This window comes from Oncorhynchus tshawytscha, linkage group LG20 (genome assembly GCF_018296145.1).
Source record: "Oncorhynchus tshawytscha isolate Ot180627B linkage group LG20, Otsh_v2.0, whole genome shotgun sequence".
NCBI lineage: Eukaryota > Metazoa > Chordata > Actinopteri > Salmoniformes > Salmonidae > Oncorhynchus > Oncorhynchus tshawytscha.
In genome coordinates this window covers 43,426,260-43,441,113 of record NC_056448.1, presented here as the reverse complement: position 1 = coordinate 43,441,113, position 14,854 = coordinate 43,426,260, and the positions used below count along the sequence as shown (strand labels likewise).

Sequence of the window (14,854 nt, the reverse complement as noted above, 5' to 3'; positions counted from 1 at the left end):
TTTGTTCTTAACTGACTTGCCTAGGAAAATAAAGGTAAAATAAATAATTTTACCTTTATTTATTTATGTTTATATTCTTGTAGTGGATAAGGATAGAACGTTTAGGTGTAGAGTAGCCTGATCCTAGATCTGTGGTTAAATTAGTATGTAATGGTTAAGGTTAGGATTGAGGGTAGGGATATCTGTGGTTAAATTAGTATGTCATGGTTAAGGTTAGGATTGAAGGGTAGGGATATCTGTGGTTAAATTAGTATGTCATGGTTAAGGTTAGGATTGAAGGGTAGGGATATCTGTGGTTAAATTAGTATGTCATGGTTAAGGTTAGGATTGAAGGGTAGGGATATCTGTGGTTAAATTAGTATGTCATGGTTAAGGTTAGGATTGAAGGGTAGGGATATCTGTGGTTAAATTAGTATGTCATGGTTAAGGTTAGGATTGAAGGGTAGGGATATCTGTGGTTAAATTAGTATGTCATGGTTAAGGTTAGGATTGAAGGGTAGGGATATCTGTGGTTAGGGACAACTTCTACCATCAAGCAGTGGCAGAGAACCAAGAGGAATCGAGAGGTTTAAAGTGGCAATCTGCAGTTGCTTAATATATTTTTGGAGTTATAATTGAATTATATGTACCCATTGATTCTTGAAGAATATAACTTGGAAATGCCTCATGACCTTAGTTCAGCTGTCACAGTCCATGAGAACCCAAAATATAATCGTATTTTATTCCAATGTTTGTAAACAACAATATATATATTGCATCCATAGCTTTGTCTATGGATTTGAGTGGTTACATTTCACCAGCCCCTCCCTTATCTTTTTTTCTGCTGATTTGATGCTTTAAGGTGAATTGGGGGATGGACCAGTTTTCTTTCCGTCCTGGTCTGGGAAGGGGATGGGCCAGTTTTCTTTTCGTCCTGGTCTGGGAAGGGGATGGACCAGTTTTCTTTCCGTCCTGGTCTGGGAAGGGGATGGACCAGTTTTCTTTCCGTCCTGGTCTGGGAAGGGGATGGACCAGTTTTCTTTCCGTCCTGGTCTGGGAAGGGGATGGACCAGTTTTCTTTCCGTCCTGGTCTGGGAAGGGGATGGACCAGTTTTCTTTCCGTCCTGGTCTGGGAAGGGGATGGACCAGTTTTCTTTCCGTCCTGGTCTGGGAAGGGGATGGACCAGTTTTCTTTCCGTCCTGGTCTGGGAAGGGGATGGACCAGTTTTCTTTCAGTCCTGGTCTGGGAAGGGGATGGACCAGTTTTCTTTCCGTCCTGGTCTGGGAAGGGGATGGACCAGTTTTCTTTCCGTCCTGGTCTGGGAAGGGGATGGACCAGTTTTCTTTCAGTCCTGGTCTGGGAAGGGGATGGACCAGTTTTCTTTCCGTCCTGGTCTGGGAAGGGGATGGGACAGTTTTTTTTCAGTCCTGGTCTGGGAAGGGGATGGACCAGTTTTCTTTCAGTCCTGGTCTGGGAAGGGGATGGACCAGTTTTCTTTCAGTCCTGGTCTGGGAAGGGGATGGGACAGTTTTTTTCAGTCCTGGTCTGGGAAGGGGATGGGACAGTTTTTTTCAGTCCTGGTCTGGGAAGGGGATGGGCCAGTTTTTTTCAGTCCTGGTCTGGGAAGGGGATGGGACAGTTTTCTTTCGGTCCTGGTCTGGGAAGCTCATTGCGTATGCAGCATTTCACTCCAGCTGGAGTAAATATTGTGAAAATCCAACCTTGTTGTCGGGAAGGACTTGTCTGGAACTGGATGTGCTCATTGAGGTGATGTCGTAGGACCACTCCATTTCCACTGACCAGTTTCATGTGGGTTTGATAAACACCGGGTCTCAGACTAGGTTTGGGAAACCTTGGCTGGGCTTATTTGTGTACCAATGATATTTATGCACTGAGCGTTCCAGCCTGCCCGAGCACATGGGTGATTTAAGTGCTTGCTTCATGTGACTGGTATATTGTATGTGAGTCAGGGTATGATGTAGGAAAAATGAATAAATATGATATATTTCCTAATGTATCATTCCTGTTTCCCTTTTTTGTCAACAGCTCACAGTATGACAGTAATTGGGAATTGAACTTCCTCGTCTATTTTCATTATGTGTTCAGTGGCATGTCGTATTCTCTTATCTGCCTGTAATGAAAAGGGGGAAATAAATATAAGAAATTGTTGAGACAATTCTTTGATCTAGTTCTTACCCTTTTAGTTGGTCCTAAACCATGAAAATGAAACATTTCACAAAAGGCTTATTACACTAGTAAGCCTCATCGTAAATTATAAAAATCCCTCAACGTCGAAAGTGTCTGCAAGCGTGTGAGACTACAGTACCTATCTGACTATCTGGTGTCTATAGTACCTATCTGGTGTCTACAGTACCTTTCTGACTATCTGGTGTCTACAGTACCTTTCTGACTATCTGGTGTCTACAGTACCTATCTGGTGTCTACAGTACCTATCTGACTATCTGGTGTCTACAGTACCTATCTGGTGTCTGCAGTACCTATCTGGTGTCTACAGTACCTATCTGGTGTCTACAGTACCTATCTGGCGTCTACAGTACCTATCTGGCGTCTACAGTACCTATCTGGCGTCTACAGTACCTATCTGACTATCCTATCTGGTGTCTACAGTACCTATCTGGTGTCTACAGTACCTATCTGGTGTCTACAGTACCTATCTGGTGTCTACAGTACCTATCTGGTGTCTACAGTACCTATCTGACTATCTGGTGTCTACAGTACCTATCTGACTATCTGGTGTCTACAGTACCTATCTACCTATCTGGTGTCTACAGTACCTATCTGGTGTCTACAGTACCTATCTGGCGTCTACAGTACCTATCTGGCGTCTACAGTACCTATCTGGCGTCTACAGTACCTATCTGGTGTCTACAGTACCTATCTGGCGTCTACAGTACCTATCTGGCGTCTACAGTACCTATCTGGCGTCTACAGTACCTATCTGGTGTCTACAGTACCTATCTGGTGTCTACAGTACCTATCTGGTGTCTACAGTACCTATCTGGTGTCTACAGTACCTATATGGTGTCAACAGTGACTATCTGGTGTCAACAGTGACTATCTGGTGTCAACAGTGCCTATCTGACTATCTGGTATCTACAGTACCTATCTGGTGTCAACAGTGCTGACTCTGGTCACAATTTGTTACTTTACAGCTTTATTCAAAAAATGTATGAAATAGTTTTTTCCCTCATCAATCTACACATAATACCCCATAATCACAAAGCAAAACAGGTTTTTAGGATTTTTTTGCTAATTTATTAACAATTGAAAATGGATATCAAATTTGCATAAGTATTCAGACCCTTTACTCAGGACTTTGTTGAAGCACCTTTGGCAGCATCAGGTCAAAAAGCATCAAGTCTTCTTGGGTATGACGCTACAAGCTTGGCACGACTGTATTTGGGGAGTTTTTCCTATTCTTCTCTGCAGATCCTTTCAAGCTCTTTCAGGTTGGATTGGAAGCGTTGCTGCACAGCTATTTTCAGGTCTCTCCTGAAATGTTCGGTCAGGTTCAAGTCCAGGTTCTGGCTGGGCCACTCAAGGACATTCAGAGATTTGTCCTGAAGCGTTGTCTTGTCTGTGTGCTTAGGATGATTGTCCTGTTGGAAGGTGAACCTTTGCCCCAGTCTGAGGTCCTGAATGCTCTAGAGAAGGTTTTCATCAAGGATCTCTCTGTACTTTGCTCTGTTCATCTTTGCCTCGATCCTGACTAGTCTCCCAGTCCCTGCCACTGAAAAACATCCCCACAGCATGATGCTGCCACCACCATGCTTCACCAAATGGATGGTGCCAGGTTTCCACCAGACGGGACGCTTGACATTCAGGCCAAAGTGTTCAATATTGGTTTCATCAGACTAAAGAAATCTTGTTTCTCATGGTCTGAGAGTCTTTAGATGCCTTTTGGCAAACTCCAAGTTGGCTGTCGTGTCTTTTCCTGAGGAGTGGCTTCCATCTGGCCACTCTACCATAAAGGCCTGATTGGTGGAGTACTGCAGAGATGGTTGTCCTTCTGGAAGGTTCTCCCAACTCTACAGGAACTCTAGAGTCTGTCAGAGTGACCATCGGGTTGTTGTTCACCTCCCTGACCAAGGCCCTTCTCTCCCGATTGCTGTGTGGCCGGGCGGCCAGCTCTAGGAAGGGTCTTGGTGGTTCCAAACTTCTTCCATTAAAGAATGATGCAGGCCACTGTGTTCTTGGGGATCTTCAATGTCGCAGAATTTTTTTGGTACCCTTCCCAAAATCTGTGCCTTGACACAATCCTATCTCTGAGCTCTACGGACAATTCCTTCAACCACATGACTTGTTTTTTGCTCTGACATGCCCTGTCATCTGTGGGACCTTTATATAGACAGGTGTGTGCCTTTCCAAATCATGTCCATTCAATTGAATTTACCACAGGTGGACTCTAATCAAGTTGTAGAAACATCTAAAAGGATGACCAATGGAAACAGGATGCATCGGAGCTCAATTTCGAGTCTCATAGCAAAGGGTCTGAATACTTATGTAAATAAGGAATTTCTGTTTTTTACAAATGTCAAAAATCTTGTTTTCGCTTTGTCATTATGGGGTATTGTGTGTAGATTGCTGAGGATGTTTTATTTATTTAATCCATTTTTAGAATAAGGCTGTAACGTAACAAAAATGTGGAAAAGGTCAAGGGGTCTGAATACTTCCCAAGGCACTGTGTATAATATGCCTCTGGGTTTTGTTTGTAAACTCATGGACAGCGAGCAGTGATGTCCGACTGGCCTTCGAGTAAAAATAAAATACAAATGTTCTTTTCTGTTATCATAGAATATGGGGTCATCCTACAGGTGGTGAAAATAATTTCATCTTTTTAGAGTCCATTGAGTCTATGATAGGGAGGGTTTGCTCCGAAGGTCAAGAGAGAAGGCCCTGCTGTGTGCACTCCAGTCACTAACAAGCTAATGGCATCTGTGGTTTGTTGTCAACAACACTGATGTAATGGTTAAATTTGTCACCTTGAAGTTTAACAGGAATATGGTCGAGCGGTTTATTGAAACGCTACACTCCAGCTGTTGTGATATGTTGAATTTGATTACTGTAACCAATTATTCCAAGGCACATTATGATACAAAACTAGGTATGAACAGAGATGAACAAGGAAATAAGGCTTGGAGAAAATGGACCTGAAATCTGTACTCGAGTTTTCTCCCGGGTGCCCGTTCGTGTCTGCCATTGTCTTTGTCATTAAATCATCTAATACTTTGAGTAATCAATAATGAAGAGATACCAGGATGGCTCCCATAAATCCTTCACATTATAGCTGTATACTTTAAGTGAAGTGTTACTGACTATTGACTTAGCTTAAATCAGAGGCATAAACACAGAATGAATGTATAGTGTGTGTGTGTATATATATATATATATATATATATATATAAATATATATATATATATAAATAACCTTGGATGAACTATTTTAAAAACTATTTCAATGCACCCAGTTTGAAGAAGGCTGTGGCATTCTCCCAAACACAGATGCTATTGAGTTATGTCCAGGCTATGTCTTGTTTATGTATATAACCAGTACATTCCACACACCATCCAAGACTGATATTATTTTTGGGAACAATTGGTGAGTTGTAAAGCCAAAAGTCTAGCCCAGTTTTGGTCCTGAAATTAGTAATTTATGACTGTACATGTATGTAACTGTGGCCTGGACTATAAAATCATAATAGAAATTGCCAACTGTTGGATCACTGTGTTTTTTTTTGCATTAATAAGTTAATGTGAAATCAGATATGGCCATAGCATGATATTTTAGAAATGGGGGAGGGAGAAGTATATTCTTTGCAAAGTTGTTGTAAAAGCCACACAATTAATCAAATGGAAGCAATTCTAAAACTGTGCCTACCACACGAAGTCTACAAAATGTGAAGATGGCTTCTTAATACTGCCAGATGAGGGCACTAGAGCATCGTTGGAACTCTTTCTTCCTCTTTTTAAAAAAAACTAATTTCATTCTTGCTAGCTGCTACTATGGCCAATGTTTCTGTGTCAGTGGTTTCATCTATGGGTTATGAACAGATGACATTTAGCATCATATTCATTCTAATAGACACACTAGTTATTTGTTTTGTTCAACCTTATGTTTTTCACATACATTTTTTATGTTTTATTTTGAATCACAACTGAACCTTTTTTAGTTTCTTATCCTTCTCATTTTCATTGGCTAGTGTAGGACATACAGTACGCTGGCATGATGAATGGTACCAAAATGTCAATGGAAAATGTCAACATGAAGATGTCAAGTGTCATTTCATGTGTCCCCCCCTATTGTATTTTAACTTGTAAATGATCAATTATACAATCAAAAGCAGAATTGCTGTCTTAGCAAACCGGCACTTCTCTGCATCATGAATAATTAATTGGTCTGCTGGTTCTGCCATTCAATCACATAAAAGAATGATGCAGCTCTTCAAAAGATCTAACACTGAAATTAATTTTAATCTCAGATTACTCAAAGTCCATCAAAAAATATACTGTAAGTAGTAATACAAACATCTTTCCTGTTTTGTTTTGTTGCGTTCAACGCAAGTCATCGTTAGCTCCTCCCCCCCAAGTCTCTTGTGTTTCCTGGTTTGTAGCAGTCAGAGATCAGTGATTTGAAATGCAGTCGTTGAGGACATGGCTGTTGAGAAGGCCTGACTGAAATATATCTGGGAGCTCACCGCAACAGGAAAACAGCTGGCAGAGGCATCATATTCAGGGATTTGAGAGAAAATATTGGGGACCATAAAAATGTTTCATTGTGAGGGAATGTTCTGTTACAATTGAGTCCACCGACAGTACAGACCAGTACAGGCTCCATGCAGATACTATACTCCACGAACAAGAGTTCTGGGGAAGGTTAAAGTTCATGTGAAATGGTGTTTATGTGGGATTTTAGCATGCTAGGTTTTCAAGACTAAGCTTTCAAAATAAAGAATGTCGCACACTCCATATATCAACTCCAAGTAATTTATTGGGTATTTACCAACATTTCGGCATCACTGTGCCTTCTTCAGGGTGAAGAACATGCCCAATAAATTACTGGGAGTTTTAATATGCAGTGTGCGACTTTCTTTATTTTGATAGTTTATAGTTTATTCGCCATTAGTCAGCACCTCCACACAAACTCATTTTTCTGGGTGTGCGCCAACTCATGTTTTTTAATCGGGTTTGCAAGGCTGGCAATGGAAGGTTTGAACTGGTTGATTCACTAGCTCAAAACGTAGAGTCAAGAATCATAATAAACTAAGGATAGAGCAGGATATGACTTATTATAAGTGTTAAATAAATCCAAATATATTTGACATTTGACATTCTTCAAAGTAGCCGCCCTTTGCCTTGACAGCTTTGCACACTCTTGGCATTCTCTCAACCAGCTTCATGAGGTTGTCACGCCCTGGTCTTAGTATTTTGTGTTTTCTTTATTATTTTGGTCAGGCCAGGGTGTGACATGGGTTTATTATGTGGTGTGTTTTGTCTTGGGGTTTTAATAGGTGTTAGGATTGTGGCTTAGTAGGGTTATCTAGAAAAGTCTATGGTTGCCTGAAGTGGTTCTCAATCAGAGGCAGGTGATTCTCGTTGTCTCTGATTGGGAACCATATTTAGGCAGCCATATTCTTTGAGTGTTTGGTGGGTGATTCTGTTACGGTTTTCTTCCGTCGAAGGAGAGTCGGACCAAAATGCAGCGTGGTTTTTTTGATACATGTTTAATGACGATGAAAAAATGAACAATACAAAAACAACAAACGTAACGTGAAAACCTATACAGCCTATCTGGTGACAACTAACACAGAGACAGGAACAATCACCCACGTGACAGAGGTAGTCACCTGGAATGCATTACAATTAACAGGTCTGCCTTGTTAAAAGTTCATTTGTGGAATTTCTTTCCTTCTTAATGCATTTGAGCCAACCAGTTGTGTTGTGATAAGGTAGGGGTGGTATATTTGGTAAAAGACCAAGTCCATATTATGGAAAGAACAGCTCAAATAAGCAAAGAGAAACGACAGTCCATCATTACTTTAAGACATGAAGGTCAGTCACTGGGAAATTTCAAGAACTTTGAAAGTTTCTTCAAGTGCAGTCAAAAAAACAAAGTGCTATGATGAAACTGGCTCTCATGAGGACCGCCACAGGAAAGGAAGACCCAGAGTTACTTCTGCTGCAGAGGATAAGTTCATTAGAGTTAACTGCACATCAGATTGCAGCCCAAATAAATGCTTCACAGAGTTCAGTAACAGACACATCTCAACATCAACTGTTCAGAGGCGACTGCATGAATTAGGCCTTCATGGTTGAATTGCTGCAAAGAAACCACTATTAAAGGACACAAATAATAAGAAGAGAGTTGCTTGGGCCAAGAAACACGAGCAATGGACATTAGACCGTGGAAATCTGTCCTTTGGTCTGATGAGTCCAAAGACACCGCATGTCTTTGTGAGACGCAGAGCAGGTGCACGGATGATCTCTGCATCTGTGGTTCCCACCGTGAAGCATGGAGGAAGAGGTGTGATGGTGTGGGGGACACTGTCAGTGATTTATTTAGAATTCCAGGCACACTTAACCAGCATGGCTGCCACAGCATTCTGCGGTGATGCGCCATCCCATATGGTTTGCACTTAGTGCGACTATAATTTGTTTTTCAACAGGATAATGACCTAACACACCTCCAGGTTGTGTAAGGGCTATTTGACCAAGAAGGAGAGTGATGGAGTGCTGCTTCAGATGACCTGGCCTCCACAATCACCCGACCTCAACCCAATTAAGATGTTTTGGGATGAGTTGGACCACAGAGTGAAGTAAAAGCAGCCAACAAGTGCTCAGCATATGTGGGAACTCCTTCAAGACTGTTGGAAAAGCATTCCAGATGAAGCTGTTTGAGAGAATGCCAAGAGTGTGCAAAGCTGTTATCAAGGCAACGGGTAGCTATTTGAAGAATCTCAAATATAAACAATATTTGTATTTGTTTATAATTGTTTGGTTTTACAACATGATTCCATGTGTTATTTCATAGTTTTGATGTCTTCACTATTATTCTACAATGTAGAAAATAGTAAAAATAAAGAAAACCTTTGAATGAGTAGGTGTGTCCAAACTTTTGACTAGTAGTATATATAGCCTAATTTTCAATTTCTATTCTATGTCAACTTTTCAACTTAATAATGAATAATTGTTTTCTTGATTTTTACTTCATTTCGTTTGATGCCTCACTGGCAAATAACAGGGTTGGGGCAGGGTTGGAGTTAAAACCTACAGGAGGGTATCTCTCCAGGAACAGGGTTGGAGTTAAAACCTACAGGAGGGTAGCTCTCCAGGAACAGGGTTGGAGTTAAAAACCTACAGTAGGGTATCTCTCCAGGAACAGGGTTGGAGTTAAAACCTACAGTAGGGTATCTCTCCAGGAACAGGGTTGGAGTTAAAACCTACAGTAGGGTATCTCTCCAGGAACAGGGTTGGAGTTAAAACCTACAGGAGGGTAGCTCTCCAGGAACAGGGTTGGAGTTAAAAACCTACAGTAGGGTATCTCTCCAGGAACAGGGTTGGAGTTAAAACCTACAGTAGGGTATCTCTCCAGGAACAGGGTTGGAGTTAAAACCTACAGTAGGGTATCTCTCCAGGAACAGGGTTGGAGTTAAAACCTACAGTAGGGTATCTCTCCAGGAACAGGGTTGGAGTTAAAACCTACAGTAGGGTATCTCTCCAGGAACAGGGTTGGAGTTAAAACCTACAGTAGGGTATCTCTCCAGGAACAGGGTTGGAGTTAAAACCTACAGGAGTGTAGCTCTCCAGGAACAGGGTTGGAGTTAAAACCTACAGTAGGGTATCTCTCCAGGAACAGGGTTGGAGTTAAAACCTACAGTAGGGTATCTCTCCAGGAACAGGGTTGGAGTTAAAACCTACAGGAGGGTAGCTCTCCAGGAACAGGGTTGGAGTTAAAAACCTACAGTAGGGTATCTCTCCAGGAACAGGGTTGGAGTTAAAACCTACAGTAGGGTATCTCTCCAGGAACAGGGTTGGAGTTAAAACCTACAGTAGGGTATCTCTCCAGGAACAGGGTTGGAGTTAAAACCTACAGTAGGGTATCTCTCCAGGAACAGGGTTGGAGTTAAAACCTACAGTAGGGTATCTCTCCAGGAACAGGGTTGGAGTTAAAACCTACAGTAGGGTATCTCTCCAGGAACAGGGTTGGAGTTAAAACCTACAGTAGGGTATCTCTCCAGGAACAGGGTTGGAGTTAAAACCTAGTAGGGTATCTCTCCAGGAACAGGGTTGGAGTTAAAACCTAAAGTAGGGTATCTCTCCAGGATCAGGGTTGGAGTTAAAACCTACAGTAGGGTATCTCTCCAGGAACAGGGTTGGAGTTAAAACCTACAGTAGGGTATCTCTCCAGGAACAGGGTTGGAGTTAAAACCTACAGTAGGGTATCTCTCCAGGAACAGGGTTGGAGTTAAAACCTACAGTAGGGTATCTCTCCAGGAACAGGGTTGGAGTTAAAACCTACAGTAGGGTATCTCTCCAGGAACAGGGTTGGAGTTAAAACCTACAGTAGGGTATCTCTCCAGGAACAGGGTTGGAGTTAAAACCTAAAGTAGGGTATCTCTCCAGGAACAGGGTTGGAGTTAAAACTTAAGTAGGGTATCTCTCCAGGAACAGGGTTGGAGTTAAAACCTAGAGTAGGGTATCTCTCCAGGAACAGGGTTGGAGTTAAAACCTACAGTATGGTATCTCTCCAGGAACAGGGTTGGAGTTAAAACCTACAGTAGGGTATCTCTCCAGGAACAGGGTTGGAGTTAAAACCTACACTAGGGTATCTCTCCAGGAACAGGGTTGGAGTTAAAACCTACAGTAGGGTATCTCTCCAGGAACAGGGTTGGAGTTAAAACCTAGAGTAGGGTATCTCTCCAGGAACAGGGTTGGAGAGCCTTGCTCTAAAGGGATAGTAAAAAAAATGTAAGCTTTAGCTTATTTACAAACCTTTTTCTGCTAGTAATTTAGCATGGTCCAGAATCTCCTGGCTAGTATTTTTGGAGCATGTAGCAATGCTAGTGAAAACACATCATATCAGTTAGCGGTGGATTCAAAAGCATAGGGAAAGAGTTCTGACTTCCTCATTCTACATACAGTACACTCTGGTGCCCCCCCCCTCCTGATTTTACATGCACTGCTAGCTGACGCAATCCATTTCTAATAGAGTTGCTTTATGCTCCAAAAATGTTACCCAGGAGATTCTTTAAAAAAGTTAATCATCCCTTCAACCGTGTTGAACGCCGAAGCCATTTTTAGCACTAAATAAAGCTGTGGCATAAATCCATTACAGCCGAATATACGTAGTTAGAGAAATATTTTACAAAAGGAGTTGATATTAGCTTGATATTGAACGCTGAACTTTTAATAATGATTGTAGTAATTCCTTTTAATATGTTTGTGTTTTTTTTTTAAAGTGGAGCTTAACATTTATTTACAGGGGAAATATTGTTATGCACGGAATTTAATTCATTTTTGTTTGCTGTACTTCAGATTTTAATGAATAAACATTGAGCTATATTTTAATACTCTGTTTGCTATGTTGCTGTGAAACTCTCAACTGTAAGGTAAAAAAAAAAAAAAAAGGCTACAATTTATGATGGTTTTTTTTAAAGGAAAATGGGTGGAGAATACCTAAACACATCCAGTGCTTTATAACGGCCAGCTTTCCATGTCACAGAAAATGCACCTTGTGTAAAGTTGCATCTACCTTGTCCAGTCCTGATTTGGCGTCAGTCCATGTTTTACTTTCATACTGTATAACTGTACTACTGTACTATATAAAACACTACTCTACCAACATCATCATAACTCCAATAACATTTTCCTTTCTACCCCACTCTCCTGTGCTTTTTTTTTTTTGACGTGAGTTCATTGCATACTCAACTAGATGGAAAATAACGGCCAACATTTTCTAGTAGAGGTCATAACCGTTAAAATGGAGTAAAGTGGCAGTCTTTGTCGGGGCAGTTTATGAAAGCCCGTAGCATGTTCTATGTGAGTAATTGTGGACTGGTGTGGAAGGCAACAAGAGACAACTGCCAAAACATTTATTCAGTTCAGAATGGGCTTTCCCACTAATCATTGCTAAATAGAGATTGCAGGAAGTGGTTCATTCAAGTTGGAAGCTCTCTCTCCCCAACACTAAGACAAAATCATTTTCAGGAGAGAGAGACAGAAAGAGAGACAGAGAGAGAGAGAGACAGAGAGAGGCAGACAGAGAGAGAGACAGAGACAAAGAGACAGACAGAGAGTCAGAGAGAGAGAGAGAGAGATGGGCTCAATGTGAGTGAGAGGGGTGAGGAGAAAGTGAGTGAGTGAAAGGGGTGAGGAGAGAGTGAGTGAGAGAGGGGTGAGGAGAAAGTGAGTGAGTGAGAGGGGTGAGGAGAGAGTGAGTGAGAGGGGTGAGGAGAGAGTGAGTGAGAGGGTGAGGAGAGAGTGAGTGAGTGAGTGAGTGAGTGAGTGAGTGAGTGAGTGAGTGAGTGAGTGAGTGAGTGAGTGAGTGAGAGGGGTGAGGAGAGAGTGAGTGAGTGGGGTGGTGAGTGAGTGAGTGAGTGAGTGAGTGGGGTGAGGGGTTGAGGAGAGAGTGAGTGAGAGGGGTGAGGAGAGAGTGAGAGGGGTGAGGAGAGAGTGAGTGAGAGGGGTGAGGAGAGAGTGAGTGAGTGAAAGGGGTGAGGAGAGAGTGAGTGAGTGAAAGGGGTGAGGAGAGAGTGAGTGAGTGAAAGGGGTGAGGAGAGAGTGAGTGAGTGAGGGGGTGAGGAGAGAGTGAGTGAGTGAGAGGGGGTGAGGAGTGAGTGAGTGAGTGAGTGAGTGAACGAGTGAGTGAGTGAGTGAGTGAGTGAGTGAGTGAGTGAGTGAGTGAGTGAGGGGTGAGTGAGTGAGTGAGTGAGTGAGTGAGAGGGGTGAGGAGAGAGTGAGTGAGAGTGAGTGAGAGGGGTGAGGAGAGAGTGAGTGAGAGGGGTGAGGAGAGAGTGAGTGAGTGAGTGAGTGAGTGAGTGAGTGAGTGAGTGAGAGAGGGGTGAGGAGAGAGTGAGTGAGAGAGGGGTGAGGAGAGAGTGAGTGAGAGAGTGGTGAGGAGAGAGTGAGTGAGTGAAAGGGGTGAGGAGAGAGTGAGTGAGAGAGGGGTGAGAGAGGGGTGAGGAGAGAGTGAGTGAGAGGGAGAGTGGTGAGGAGAGAGTGAGTGAGTGAAAGGGGTGAGGAGAGAGTGAGTGAGAGAGGGTTGAGGAGAGAGTGAGTGAGAGAGGGGTGAGGAGAGAGTGAGTGAGAGAGTGTTAGAGAGTAAAGGTATGCGTGCGTGCACACACATCTGCCTATAGAACGGAGTGGGACAGTCGTGTCTCCAAAGGCCTCTCTCCTTGTCAGCTGATGTTTCCCAGAGCTAATGACACATGCAAAGAGAAGAGTGGCGACAAGCATCACTCCAGAGTTAATTGAGTGTAAGACATCTCTCCCGTCTGTCTGTCTGTGTCTGTCTGGCATAAAATGAAAAGAAAACAGCACACCGTGACTGATATCTCCCATTTGGACTGTGAGAACCGCCTTTACACCAACCATCCTGAATCCTCTTACAGATTTGAGGAAACTAATGTGGGTAGGTTTTTACCGGCCAATTACCGTTCGCAGTGGATAAAATAATGAACCCTAATTAAGAAAATGGTATTTATTCCCTCCACTACTGGTTGTAAAGTCTTCTAGCTAATTGGGGAGTAGCCCAAACTGGACTCGAACCTAGATCCTTGCAAATAACACCGTAGCACTACTCTAGTAACACTGTAGCAACACCGTAGGAACACCGTAGCAACACCGTAGCACCACCATAGTAACACCATAGTATCACCATAGTAACACCACAGAAACGGCGTAGCACCAAGAGATCCAAACATCTTGATGAGGTCGCTAGGTGTTCTACTTAGGTCATTACATCCCAGCAGGCAAAACTGGTTGCAATAACATCATTAGGATTTATATTGGTTGTATAAAGAACTGGTGTTAATGTCTTTTTAGCAGCAAGAAAAATGTCTTTATTTGGATGTAATGTGGTCTGACCAGATAACAAAGAATATGGTCATGAAAACATGTATTTACCTGTTTGTAACAGAGATCAGAGAGAGACAGACTCAGTGAGCATAGCCGCGCTATTGAGAAAGGCCGCTGTAGGCAGACATGGCTCTCAAGAGAATACAGGCTATGTGCTCACTGCCCACAAAATGGGGTGGAAACTGTGCTGCACTTCCTAACCTCCTGCCCAATGTATGACCATATTTGAGAGACATATTTCCCTCAGATTACACAGGTCCACAAAGAATTCGAAAACAAATCCAATTTTGATAAACTCCCATATCTACTGGGTGAAATTCCACAGTGTGCATCACAGCAGCAAGATTTGTGACCTGTTGCCACGAGAAAAGGGCAACCAGTGAAGAACAAACACCATTGTAAATACAACCCATATTTAGGCTTTTTTATTTTCCCTTGTGTTCTTTAACCATTTGTGCATTGTTACAACACTGTATATATATATATATATAATATAACATTTGTAATGTCTTTATTGTTTTGAAACTTCTGTATGTGTAATGTTTACTGTTAATTTTTATTGTTTATTTCACTTTTGTATATTATCTACCTCACTTGCTTTGGCAATGTTAACACATGTTTCCCATGCCAATAAAGCCCCTTGAATTGAATTGAATTGAATTGAGAGAGACAGAGAGGGAGAGAGGGAGAGAGAGAGAGAGAGAGAGAGAGAGAGAGAGAGAGAGAGAGAGATAGCCCACCTTTGTTAATGTACCAGTTAGCAGGGTACATTGTGGG

At 42.3% G+C, this 14,854-nt stretch overlaps 1 protein-coding gene across 2 annotated transcripts in view; it reads left to right on the top strand.

The window, feature by feature from the left end:
• Window positions 1-1,997, top strand: part of isoc1 (isochorismatase domain containing 1) — a 13,173-nt gene extending 11,176 nt beyond the window's left edge. Inside the window, exon 6 of one of the 2 annotated variants that reach the window (XM_042302706.1) lies at window positions 842-1,997. The gene's annotated coding sequence lies outside the window, so the exon portion shown is untranslated. The other variant, XM_042302705.1, reaches the window with a different exon arrangement.
• Window positions 1,998-14,854: the final 12,857 nt, after the last annotated feature.